Here is an 11909-nt window from a genome sequence, read left to right on the forward strand (position 1 = left end):
TTCCAGTAATACAGTATGTTAGTGAATACATAATATGACTTATGCAGTCTGTTATTACATAAAATGGGAATGAAAGTAATAATTGCACTTTGCAATCGGATAAGCTCACTTATAATAGATTACAGGTGGCTGAAATTTTTTTGCCATTTCTCTCTTTAGGGGGTGAAGTCTAATTCTTCTCCCCTTGAATCTGGGCTGACTTTAGTTACTTCTTCGAGGAATAGAATACAGCAAAAGTGTGATATTCTGGGTTGCCTGAGGCTAGGTCATAGGAAGCCTTGAAACTTCTCCCTGGGTCTCTTGGAATGTAGACTCTAGGGGAAGCCAGCTGCCATGTAAGAAGTCTGACGACCCTCACATTGTCATACTTTGGGGAAGCCCGACCTGGCACATAGAAACGCAGCATGGAGAGACACCTGGATAGCCTCCAGCTATGCAGACACGTCACGTCCAAAATACAATCACGTGCACCACCAGACATGTGAGTTGATAGATCTTCGGATGATTTCAGCTTCAGGATCATCTGACCGCAGCTGCTACCCATTTCCCTATTCCCCCTTCCCCAGCCCCTGGTAGCCTCCATTCTACTTTTTGGCTCTATAAATTTAACTAATCCTGGTAACTCATATAAGTGAAATCATATAGTATTTTTTTGTAACTATCTTATTTCTCTTCGCATAATATCCTCAAGATTCATCCATGTTGTAGCACATGTCAAAATTTCCTTCCTTTTTAAGACTGAATAATATGCCATCAAAATGCATACCACATTTTGTTTATCCATGTATCTACTGATGGACACTTGTGTTGCTTTCACCTTTTGGCTACTGTGAATAATGTTGTTATGCATATGGGTGTACAAATATCTTTTTCAGTCCCTGCTTTCAATTAATTTGGGTATATACCCAGAAGTGGAATTGCTGGATCATATAATTCTATTTTAATTTTTTGAATAACTACAGTATAGTATTTTAACTCTGCTTTCTTAATTATTTCCAAATAATGGAAAAAAGTCATATTACAAATGTAGAATACAATTCTAAAGAATTTTATGATATGTTAATTCAAAATAAAATATTTTATGTAAATCATTTTTACATATCAAGCAAAAATTGACAAATTATCTTTTTAGTCCCAAGTGGTTTTGAGGAATTAGATATTGATGTCAAAGATGCTCTTTAGTCAAATTAGGTTGAAAAACACTGTATTAGCTGAAACACTGAATTCGGAGCAAGATGGAGATTGATCAGTGCAGCACGTGGGTAAGGACAGTTATTTAATTAAGAAGTATTCATTGAGTAGTGACTCACTGTATGTGTGTTTTTGATGGACAGTGCAAAAAAGGAATGAGATATCATCCTAAAAAGAGCTTAGGGTCTAGTGGACTGGGGCAGGTGGGGCAGGGTATGGAGAGCAGCATAATACATCCAATAATTAAAGGATAATTACGTTCAGAATATATAATTAGGTACTAAATCTATGATACTATCAAATCCTTCAAGGACACAGAGAAAGAAATCACTGCAGGGTAGGGCAACCGGAAGAAACTTCATGATGAAATAAGCTGTGTCTCAAATTTGAGAGGATAGGAGGAGTCATTTAAGGTACATACATGGGGAACTTCAAGTTTGTGGGAAAATAAAATTAAGAGATAAAAATTGAAAAATTAAAACTTTATTTCTCAACGTAAGCTCCACCAAGATAAAGACACTTTTGTAAGTGATAAGACCATCCCTAAAGAACTGAGGGTCCTGGATATTTAACCATGTCAATGCAGTCTTTTTTACATTATTAACTGAAGGAAAAAAAATGGGTGCCTTTCACAGATATTTTTTAGGTTAGAAAATAAAAAGTCAGAATGAGCCCAATCGGGACTGGAAGATGGATGAAGTCTAATGATTTCCCATTGAAACCTTTGCAAAACTGTCCTTATTTAATGAGAGGAATGAGTAACAACATTGTCATTGTGAAGAACTCTGGTGAAGATTTCTGGGTGTTTTTCTGCTAAAGTTTTGGCTAACTGTCTCAAACCACCCTCATAATAAGCAGTGTTATCATTCTTTGACCCTTCAGAAAGTCAACAAGCAAAATTCCTTGAGCATTCCAGAAAACTGTTGTCACAACCTTTGCTCTTAACCAGTCCACTTTTGCTTTGACTGGACCACTTCTACGTCTTGGTAGCCATTGTTTTGATGGTACTTTGTCTTCAGAATCATACTAGTAAAGCCATGTTTCATCTCCTGTTACAATTCTTCAAGGAAATGCTACTGGATCTATATCTTATTTGTTTAAAATTTCCACTGAAAGCTCTGCTCTTGTCTGCAGTGGATCTGGGCGCAATGGTTTTGGCACTCATAGAGTAGAAAGTTTGCTCAACTTTATTTTTTTCGTCAGAATTGTGTAAGCTGAACCACTTGAGACATCTATGGTGTTGACTACTGTTTGTACTGTTAATTGTCAGTCCTTTTCAACTAGGGCATAAACAAGATTATTTTTTCCCTTGCAAATTGATGTGGATGGTCTGCCACTGCAGGCTTCATCTTCAATATCATCTTGTCCTTCTTAAAGTGATTGATCCATTTGTAAACTTCTGATTTATTTGGGGACATTGTCCTCACAAACTTTTTGTAAAGCGTCAATGATTTCACCGTTCTTTCATGCAAGCATCACCATAAATTCAATGTTTGTTCTTGCTTCAATTTTAGCAGAATTCATGTTGCTCCAACAGAGGATCTCTTCAAATTGATATCTTATCCTTCTTAGTGCCTCAAACTAGGTTCTATTCAGACGTGTCATATCAAGTTAGTATGAATTTATTTGCAAAAAATTTGAAATCCATGCATAGTTTTTCATAATACACATTTTCCGTGAACTTTTTGAAGGTTCCCTCATGGAATAGCTTGAGCAAAAGCAAAGATTCAAATGAGAATAGGACTCTGACTACTCAACTTACATGTGCAACCTTCTTAACATCTTTGAGCACATCTGTACATCAACAAAGCAACTCTAATTTTCTTCTGTAATAAAATACAACAATCTATTTTAAAGGCAAATTTCTCACCATTTCCTCAAAATGTAAAGATGCACAGTCCTGAAAGTCATTGTATTCATCACTGGTTATATTAATTACTCCTCGAATTCAGTCATAGTCCCACTAAATATTCTGTAACCAAAAGAATACATTGTATAGTTAAGTTTCAACTATTTGTATATAAAACGACAATGTGAAGAGAGAAGATGAAAATGGTTAGAATATGAAATAAAAAATTGTATATAATAAGCAAACAGAAAATACACAAAGCTATTACTGTCCTTGGTTTTATAATTTGTTGTGAAACTGAATATCTGTCTCTTCCTTCTTCCATTACCTAGTTCACCCATCCTCCATCCTCAGCCAGAAACAGCTTGTTGGGGTTCTCTACCCAGTATAGTGACCCAAACCTTTATTCCTGGAGAATCTAAGTTGTTAACCTTGACTTTTTTGGTTTCTGTAGTTTTCCATTAACCTTTACTAGTGGCCACAGAAATATAAGGGCACACCTGGATAACTCCCTGAGTTTCAGACACAGTCCTTGCCCCTATAGCGTAGTAGCAACCCAAGTTCCTCTTAGTAACCATGATCAAGCACCTCACCTATAATAACTCCTTTTTATTTTCCAGTTGGTCCAATGGTATAAGAAGTCTAATATGTCTGGGAAGCAGTTTCACCTTCCTGAATGGTCCAATTCAATTGAAACATTGTGTCTGCTGGTGGAAGAATCTCTCCCCTGGGGACTATGACTTCCAAACCAGCATAGTTCAAAGCCTCTGAAAGAGGAAGAAAAATTCTGCAAATGGGTTATTGGGTATAAAAGTGAGAGGAGTCATGCTCGCTTTTACCCCTTGATGCCCAGATCCATGTAATCTGGCTATGAAGAAACAGCATCATATAATGATCTCAGATTCCAAGCATGTATGATACCCTGTAAGACAGAATGCTATTGTTTTGGGGCGCTATCTCCCAACTGACACCATAACTGAGTCTTCAGTAAGTCATTCCAACTTTCAGTTAGGCCAGCTGCTTCTGGATGTTGGAGTATGTGGGTGGTAAGACCAATTGATTCCTTCCTAGACATGAACTCATTGCTCTCCTTCATTTGCTGTGAAATGAGCTCCTTGATGAGAAACAATGCTGTGCAGAATACCAAGAAGATGACTAAGGTATTTCGTAAGTACATAGATAGTAGGGCTAGCTGAAGCATAACAGGCAGGAAAGGCGAATGCATATTCAGAATATATGCCTATTCCACTGAGGATTAATCTGTTTCTTCTGTGAATAAAATGGTCCAATGTAATCAATCTGCAAATGGTGGAGAACCATTTGAAGGGCTTAGTATTGGCCTCTGCTGTTGACAAAGTAGATACACAGGGTGGTGTTCGCTAGGTCAGTTTTGGTGAGTGGGGGCGGTCCCTGTTTTTGAGCCGATACATAGCCTCCATCCCTGCCACAGTAGTTACTTTGTTTACAGTCTGTTGAGCAAGCACTAGGGAAAGAGACTGACTTACATTCACCTGCAGTGTCATTTTGTCCACTTGATTGTTAGGCACCTCCTCTATGGTGCATAGCCTTGGCTCACTGGATAGCAGAAAAGCCACTGTTTTGCCCTGGTAGTGAAACTTTCCTGAAATCTGCCCTTCAGAACTTACCAGAAGTCTTTCTTCTAGGGTGCAAGAGACAGACATTCACTGGGAGGCGTCTCACTGGAGGCACTCGGCTACAAAACTGCCCAAGAGGTAGAGAAGCTGTGCACACCAGTCTCAGAAGGCAAGCCCTTCCTCCTGCAATGTCTCTCTAGCGCCTCCTGCTGACAAATTGTAACATCACGCCTACTGCTAAGGAGCTTTTTCTTATTTTTCCTCCTGTGATTTGGTTTATCAAACACTGTTTCTACAACTTAATATTAAACTAAGAAATTAAATGAACTCTCCCTCACACACAAATGAATTAAAGGCAAATTTCTCTCCATTTCCTCAAAAATGCCATTTCCTCAAATCCTCTTGCTAGGTAATAATTGTCAGAACTTGCAAGAAATATGTTTTTATTTTATTCTAATCATTTTCCTGAGGAGTATCAAGATAAAATAGGAAGAATACAGTCATGAGATATTAGATCCAGTTTGGGTTCTGCCACTTAATAGCTGGCTAAATTGGGATAAGCATTTTCACTGTGGGGGTCTTTAGTTTTGTCATCTAGAAAAGAAAGGAGGTAGAACAACTGCTCAGTGCATTGCTTCCGGTTTGTCTATTCTCATTCCAGTTTCCTGCTTCTGGGAAATTTTATGAATGTACTAAGTCAGTGATGATTATTTATACAGCACATTCGTTTCCATTTCATCTCCTCCACAAGGCAGAGCCCTATATTTTCCTGTGGCTATAAATATATCCCATCATAGCCTTACATTCTGTTTACCATATTTTGTCGTGGTCTTGGCCAAGGGGTAGATTCCAAAGGCATCAGGCAGTTGGATAGAATGACTTGTATTCAAATTTGTGGTTTGAGTCTCTCCAGCCATCACAGATGTTACTTTCCCAGGTGTCATAATCCACCTTCCATCCAGGACTTGCTGCCTTTCTTAGGCCCCTTTCCTTCATTCTCTGCCTTAAGGAAATAGATTTAAAAGACCCATTTCATGTTACATAGCAGTCACAGAAGGGCGAATTTCAACAAATTACTAGCTGGCAAAGGCAGTGTGCTGGGTTGAATACCCCCAAAATTTATGTCCACCTAGAACCTCAGAATGTGACCTTATTGGAAATGTACATTTTTTGCAGATGTAATTAATTAAGATGAGGTCATACTTGATTGTTAGGTGGGTCCTAAAGCCAACGACTGATGTCTTTTAAAAAGATGATACATGGAACCACACTCAGACACGGAGGGAAGAAGGCCATGTGTTGGGGAATGTCAAAGACTGTCGGCAACCAGCAGAAATCATAGACACAAGGAAGCCTTCCTCCCTGGAGCCTTCGCTGAGGGTATGGCCTTACCAACACCTTCATTTCAGATTGCTAGCCTCCAGAACCATGTGATAATAAATCCCTGTTGTTTCAAGCCACCAAGTTTGTGGTAGTTACAGTATGAATTTCCTAGGGAGGAAACTCATAGAGGAATCACCTCACATATCACTAAATATTTAGTTCCAGTCTGTGGAGAACCAACTTGAAGATGAAAACTTGGAGCCCCATGCCTTGGAAGAGAGGTGGGGAGCAAGACTTCATATGGGGCAGTGTGCTGAGCATCCAGTGTTATAGCAGACCCTGAAGCTCCAACACATGTCTCTTTCTCAGCATGCTTTACTGTCTTCCCTGACATGTATTTTTAGTATTGCATGAGATGCATTCTCTTCATCTCTTTACATTCAAATTTGTCACGAAGCCATTATGCTTTTTTTTTTCTTTTTTTTGTGGAGATGGAGTCTTGCTCTGTCCACCCAGGCTGAAGTGCAGTGGCGCGATCTCCGCTCACTGCAACCTCTCCCTCCCGGGTTCAACCAATTCTCCTGCCTCAGCCTCCCGAGTAACTGGGATCACAGGCATTCACCACCACGCCCAGCTAGTTTTTATTTATTTATTTATTTATTTTTAGTAGAGATAGGGTTTCACCATGTTGGCCAGGCTGGTCTCGAACTCCTGACCTCAGGTGATCCTCCCTCCTCAGCCTCCCAGAGTTCTGGGATTACAGGCATGAGCCACTGCATCTGGCCCCATTGTGCTTTTTATTCCAAAGTAAATCTTCCTCATGGATTATCTGTCTTCTCTGGTAACTATGCCTTTAAATCTGTCTGAATCATCTTTGTTAAATTTCAGATTTAATATTTTGACCTCATCCTTCATTTCCTTCCTGTGTTACCCTGGGCTCCCATTATGAATATGAATCAAACTTCACATCTTCTTGTTTCCAGTCCACTCTCATAAGCCCATTGCTATAAGCAAACTGATTCTTTTATCAATTTGTTCCTCTCCTTTTTTTATTATGTTTTTATGGAGCATAGACATAGACAACACAAGGATAAATGAGACGCAGACCCTGCCTAACATGTACATGAGTGAAATAGACACATCATAGAAGATCCCAAATTTCTGTTGGAGAGAATGGGTGAATGGCAGTGCTAGTCCAGAAGATAGAAGATACAGGAGAAAAGAGGCAGGTAGAGGGAAAGGGAGGAATAATTCATGACCAGTGTAGGGTGTCAGGAAACAAGCAGTTATGTTTAGTAGCAGTCAACTCTATGGAGAAGAGACTCAAAAAAAAAGGTCAGGCTCAAGATACAGGTCGGAAGTAATTACTTTAGATATGGTAGTTGAAGACTCATAGGTGGCTATAGATAAGGTAGCCACAGAGAGCCTACGGCATGAAAAGTGCAGGAACTAAAGGCAGAACAGTGGAGAACACCAATAATATGTGAGGCTGCAGAACAAGAGGAACAGTCAGCAGTGTTCAGAAGATGGAGGAGAGAACTCCCTTTCCTTTCTTTCTCCTCCAGCTGCCCAAGATGCCAAAGGAAAAGAAGGCCAAGGGGAAGAAGATGGCCCCAACCCCTGCTGTCTCAAAGAAGCAGGAGGCTAAGAAGGTGGTAAGTCCCTTGTTTGGGAAAAGGCCTAAGAATTTTGGCATTGGACAGGACATTCAGCCCCAAAGGGACCTCACTTGCTTTGTCAAACGGCCCAGCTATATCTGATTGCAGCGGCAAAGGGCTATACCCTATGAGCAGCAGAAGATGCCTCCTGTGATTAACCACTTTACCCAGACTTCAGACTGCCAGCGAGCTCCTTAACTGCTTGGGCTGGCCCACAAGTACAGACCAGAGACAAAGCAAGAGAAGCAGAAGCTGTTGTCGTGGGCTGAGAAGACAGTTGCCAGCAAAGGGGATGTCTCCACTAAGAGGCAACCTGTCCTTCCAGCAGGTTTAACACTGTCACCACCTTGGTGGAGAATGAAAAGGCTCAGTTGGTGGGGACTGCACATGATGTGGGTCCTGTAGAGCTGTCCGTCTTCCCTCCTGTCCTGTGTCGTAAGATAGGGGGTCCTTACTGCATTATCAAGGAGGAGACAAGATTAGGGTATCTAGTCCATAGGGAGACCTGCACCACTGCCACCTTCACACAGTCTAACTCAGATGACAAAGCTTTGACTAAGCTAGCAGAAGCTAGCAGGACCAATTACATCAAGTGATTCTCCCATCTCAGCCTCCTGAGTAGCTGGGACTACAGGCACGTGCCACCACCCTTGGTTAATTTTTTAATTTTTTGAAGAGATGAGGGGGGTCCCCCTGTGTTCCCCAAGCTGGTCTCAACCTTCTGGGCCCAAGCGATTTTCTGGCCTTGTAGTTTGTTTTTCTTTTTAATGTCCTAAATCAAAACTTAAAAGTTAACAACCAATTCAATTTTAAAGCAATGGGCATTCAGATTTGATATTTATTTTCACATGATCACACAAAATGTCCAATTATGTGCAGAGTTATTGATGATAGCATCCCATTCAGCTTCTGATCCAGTCTACCCAAAACTCCCCTCAAATGTCCACATAAGCCATTGTCAAACATACTCTGTTGTCTAACTTCCCTGAATGACACATTATGTACCCAATCATCTGTCAGTCTTCCATCTAAGCAAGCACCAGCCTCCCAAGTGTTTCCAGAATCTGCTCCCATTCTTGTCCCCTCTGTGCTAGTTCAGACCTTCACAAGCTGCAACCTGGATCTTTGCAACAGCTTCAGGGCTTGTCACCCTGTCTTGAGTTTTGCCTCCCTTCAAATCTATCCTTCATGTTACTATCAGAGAGCCCTACCTGAATTGCAGATGTGCACATGCCACTAACTCAAGTTTCTGCTTAAAACCTTAGTTCATAGCCCTTTACTTGGCCTGTCAAATGCTTTAAAACTAGGCTGCTGTTTGCCTCTTCAGCCTCATCCTCAGCCACTTATCCTGCTGTCCTTTAATCCAGCAAATCTAAACAACATCCCACACTGGTACCTCAGTCTCAAATGTGTCAACACCAGCTTTCTCCATCAACTCCAATCCCAGTCTCTCCCAGGACCTCCCTTTCTTTGTGCTTTTATAGTATCCTGCAGCTATCTCCATCAGAATGTTGCCACATTGTTTAGAAATGTCCATTTATACATCTTTCTCTTTAATTAGTGTATTAGCCCCTAAAGGGCAAGAATCTACATTTTACCATTGAATTCTCTGTGTTTACCATACAACTAGTATATAGTAGGTGCTCACTCTACTGGGACTTTATTGCTGCTAATTTCTTTTCACTTTACCCCCAAACATTAAAAAAAAATTAAAACAGCAAACAAAAACCTGTTCTTGCTCTACCTACCTGACCGTGAAACTTTTCTAATCAATCTTTTATGTCTGCTCCCTTTTTGTTGTTGTTGTTGTTAACTTTGGCCTCTGATATCTGACTGTTTGGTGGACCATACCCACGAATTCATCATCCCTGACCTCTTGCCACATCCCACAGTTCCTCCTTCTCCTTGAAGCTTTTGAATGTTGTTCATATTCTCCTTAAATTATCTCCTGTTACTTCACGCCACTGCCAAGCCTTGCCCTCGTTTCAAATTCTCCACTGACGTGAGTCATTTAACCTACCCTACCCACCAGCGCCAGAAACACATTCCCACCGGCACTTTTGGGCTGTTTGCTATTTGTGTTGGCAGCTGCCTCAGCGAAAAGTCTTATCCTGTGAAAGCCCCTTGTTTGAAGCAAGAATTTCTTCAAATTTAGTTTTATTGTACATTAATTGGGATCCAAACCTCTCCCTAGTCCCCTAGCGTCACAGACTGAGTAAACCAGCCTCTTCTTTCTTCACTTCAGATTCCAGTACTAACATACTTTTGGGGGGGCGTCATATCAAAAGAGATTTTTTTGTTATTGTTGTTTATTAATTAACAAGTGCTTTTCAAGCATCTCTGTCCTCTCCCTAATTCCTCAGTTACGAGTACAAGTACACTTTCCAGGAGTCCCTAGGGAAAGGGGCTAGAGGAGGAAGTCACAGGGTGGGGCTGTGGTGCATTTAGGCTCAAATTTATTTTTATTTTTATTTTTTTGAGACAGTCTCACTTTGCAGCCCAGGCTGGAGTGCAGTGGCGCAATCATGACTCACAGAAGTCTCCATCTCCCCAGATTCAGGTGATCCTCACCCCTCAGCCTCCCAAGTAGCGGGGACTACAGGCATGCGTCTCTACATTCGGCTAATTTTTGTATTTTTTGTAGAGACAGGGTTTAGCCATATTGCCCAGGCTGGTCTCGAACTCCTTGGCTCATGTGATCCGCCGATCTCGACCTCCCAAAGTGCTGGGATTACAAGCATGAGCCACCGCGCCCGGCCTCAAACTTATTTTTCAATTGCGGTTAAGATTATCTGAGGATATAAATGTGTATGTATTGTGACAAATTTTACGTGGGTCAGTTCTCACTTTTTCAAGGGCCATTGTGTTCTCCTGTGAAAGCATGGGCGTTGCGGATGTCAAACCCGTCCCTTAAAACGTCAGTACTTGGAGTGTAACCACTTCAGGAGTGGGAATGGTATTGGGGATTGTACTCAGTGGTAGACAGCACAGCACTCGCCCCTCTCTGTAATCCTTGGCAACTCACAGGACATTTGAGTTTATTTTCTGTAAAATGGGAATAACCTTACTGAGTTATCGGAGTAAACGAATAATGTAAGCAAAAGTACTTTCCGAAGCAACAATGCTAGTTTACTGAACCGAACACTGAGCAGAGCAACTGGATTCCTACCGGTCGAGCCTCCCAGTTCTCTCTCTTTGTCCCAAGTGCGCCGCCGCTGCGGCTTGTCTCCGTGGCAACGTCCCAGCGTTCCGGGCCCCGCCCCCACCCGCCGCCAGAACCGGAAGCTATTGCGCAGCGGGCAGTTTCCCGGTTTCTCCCCGACGGTGTCTGGGTCGGCGCTTCTCTGCCGGGAGGCGAGACCCGAGGCCTCTTTAGGGCCCCCAGGGCGCGGTCAGAAGCGGCGGTTCCCGGGCGGTGGAAAGGGGACGCGGAGAAGCGACGGCAGACTCGGCGCCACCCCTTCCTCCGCGCGCCTGTGCAGCACCCTCTACACAGTCCCAGATCCCCAAGCCCCTCCTCGCCGCTGCCCCCACCTCGCTCTCTGCCCGGGAGTCCGCGCACCCCTTCCCCTCGTCCCTCCCCGGCAGACCCCGGCGCCTGCCCTCCCAGCTGAACCCGCCCCCCCTGCCGGCCCCACGCGCCGCCCGTCGGCCCCACGCGCCAGCTGCCGCTTCGCCCCGGCTGTTCCCAGCCTGGGAGGCGCACGGCGCGGCGCGGTGGGCGCGGGTGGTCCGGAGACTGTCGGAAGTAAGCCCTCCCGTAGCCCGCCCGCCACAACAGGGTGGAGCCAAGAGCGGCGTCCCCTGCGGAAAGACCCCTGCGTCCCAGGCTTTGATTGAAGCCTCCCCACCACGGACCCCGTTCTTTCTGGCCGTCGTGTGGTGTCGGGGGTTCCTTCCCCCCTCAGGTTTAGCACAGATTCTGCGCCTGGCGCTGAAGTGACAGGGCGGCCACTGTCTTCCAGAGGCTGCTTTAGCCCCGGGGTCCCTCATATATCCCTTAGGGTACCTGACAGCTCCAAACCGGTGACGTCAACCTTTCCCACCTCTCGGGTCTCGTTCCCCAGACTCTTCCGGCCCCACTTCATCTGGGAGTGTGGCTTCCTGCCGCCGCTTCCTCCTCTGCGCTGAGAAAACGCGCAGTGGTCACCCCAGGGGCCCCTGCTGCCTATGGCCTCTTAACCACACAGCACCATGGGTAATTGTGGTCGGCCTGGATTCAGACCCCAGCTTTGCCCTTGGTCAGAGTATCTGGCTTTGCTGTGACTGCTTCCCCATCTACAACATGGGGGT

The 11909-nt window shown here is 43.5% G+C and overlaps 1 long non-coding RNA gene across 1 annotated transcript; it reads right to left on the reverse strand.

The window, feature by feature from the left end:
- Window positions 1–1740: 1740 nt before the first annotated feature.
- On the reverse strand, window positions 1741–11746 carry LOC113225011. Its single transcript, XR_003309628.1, has 3 exons — window positions 11626–11746; window positions 3634–5638; window positions 1741–3163 (listed from the first exon to the last, which is right to left on the reverse strand). It is a non-coding gene; the product is annotated as an uncharacterized LOC113225011 (long non-coding RNA).
- Window positions 11747–11909: the final 163 nt, after the last annotated feature.

This window comes from Piliocolobus tephrosceles, chromosome 18 (genome assembly GCF_002776525.5).
Source record: "Piliocolobus tephrosceles isolate RC106 chromosome 18, ASM277652v3, whole genome shotgun sequence".
Classification (NCBI taxonomy): Eukaryota; Metazoa; Chordata; class Mammalia; order Primates; family Cercopithecidae; genus Piliocolobus; species Piliocolobus tephrosceles.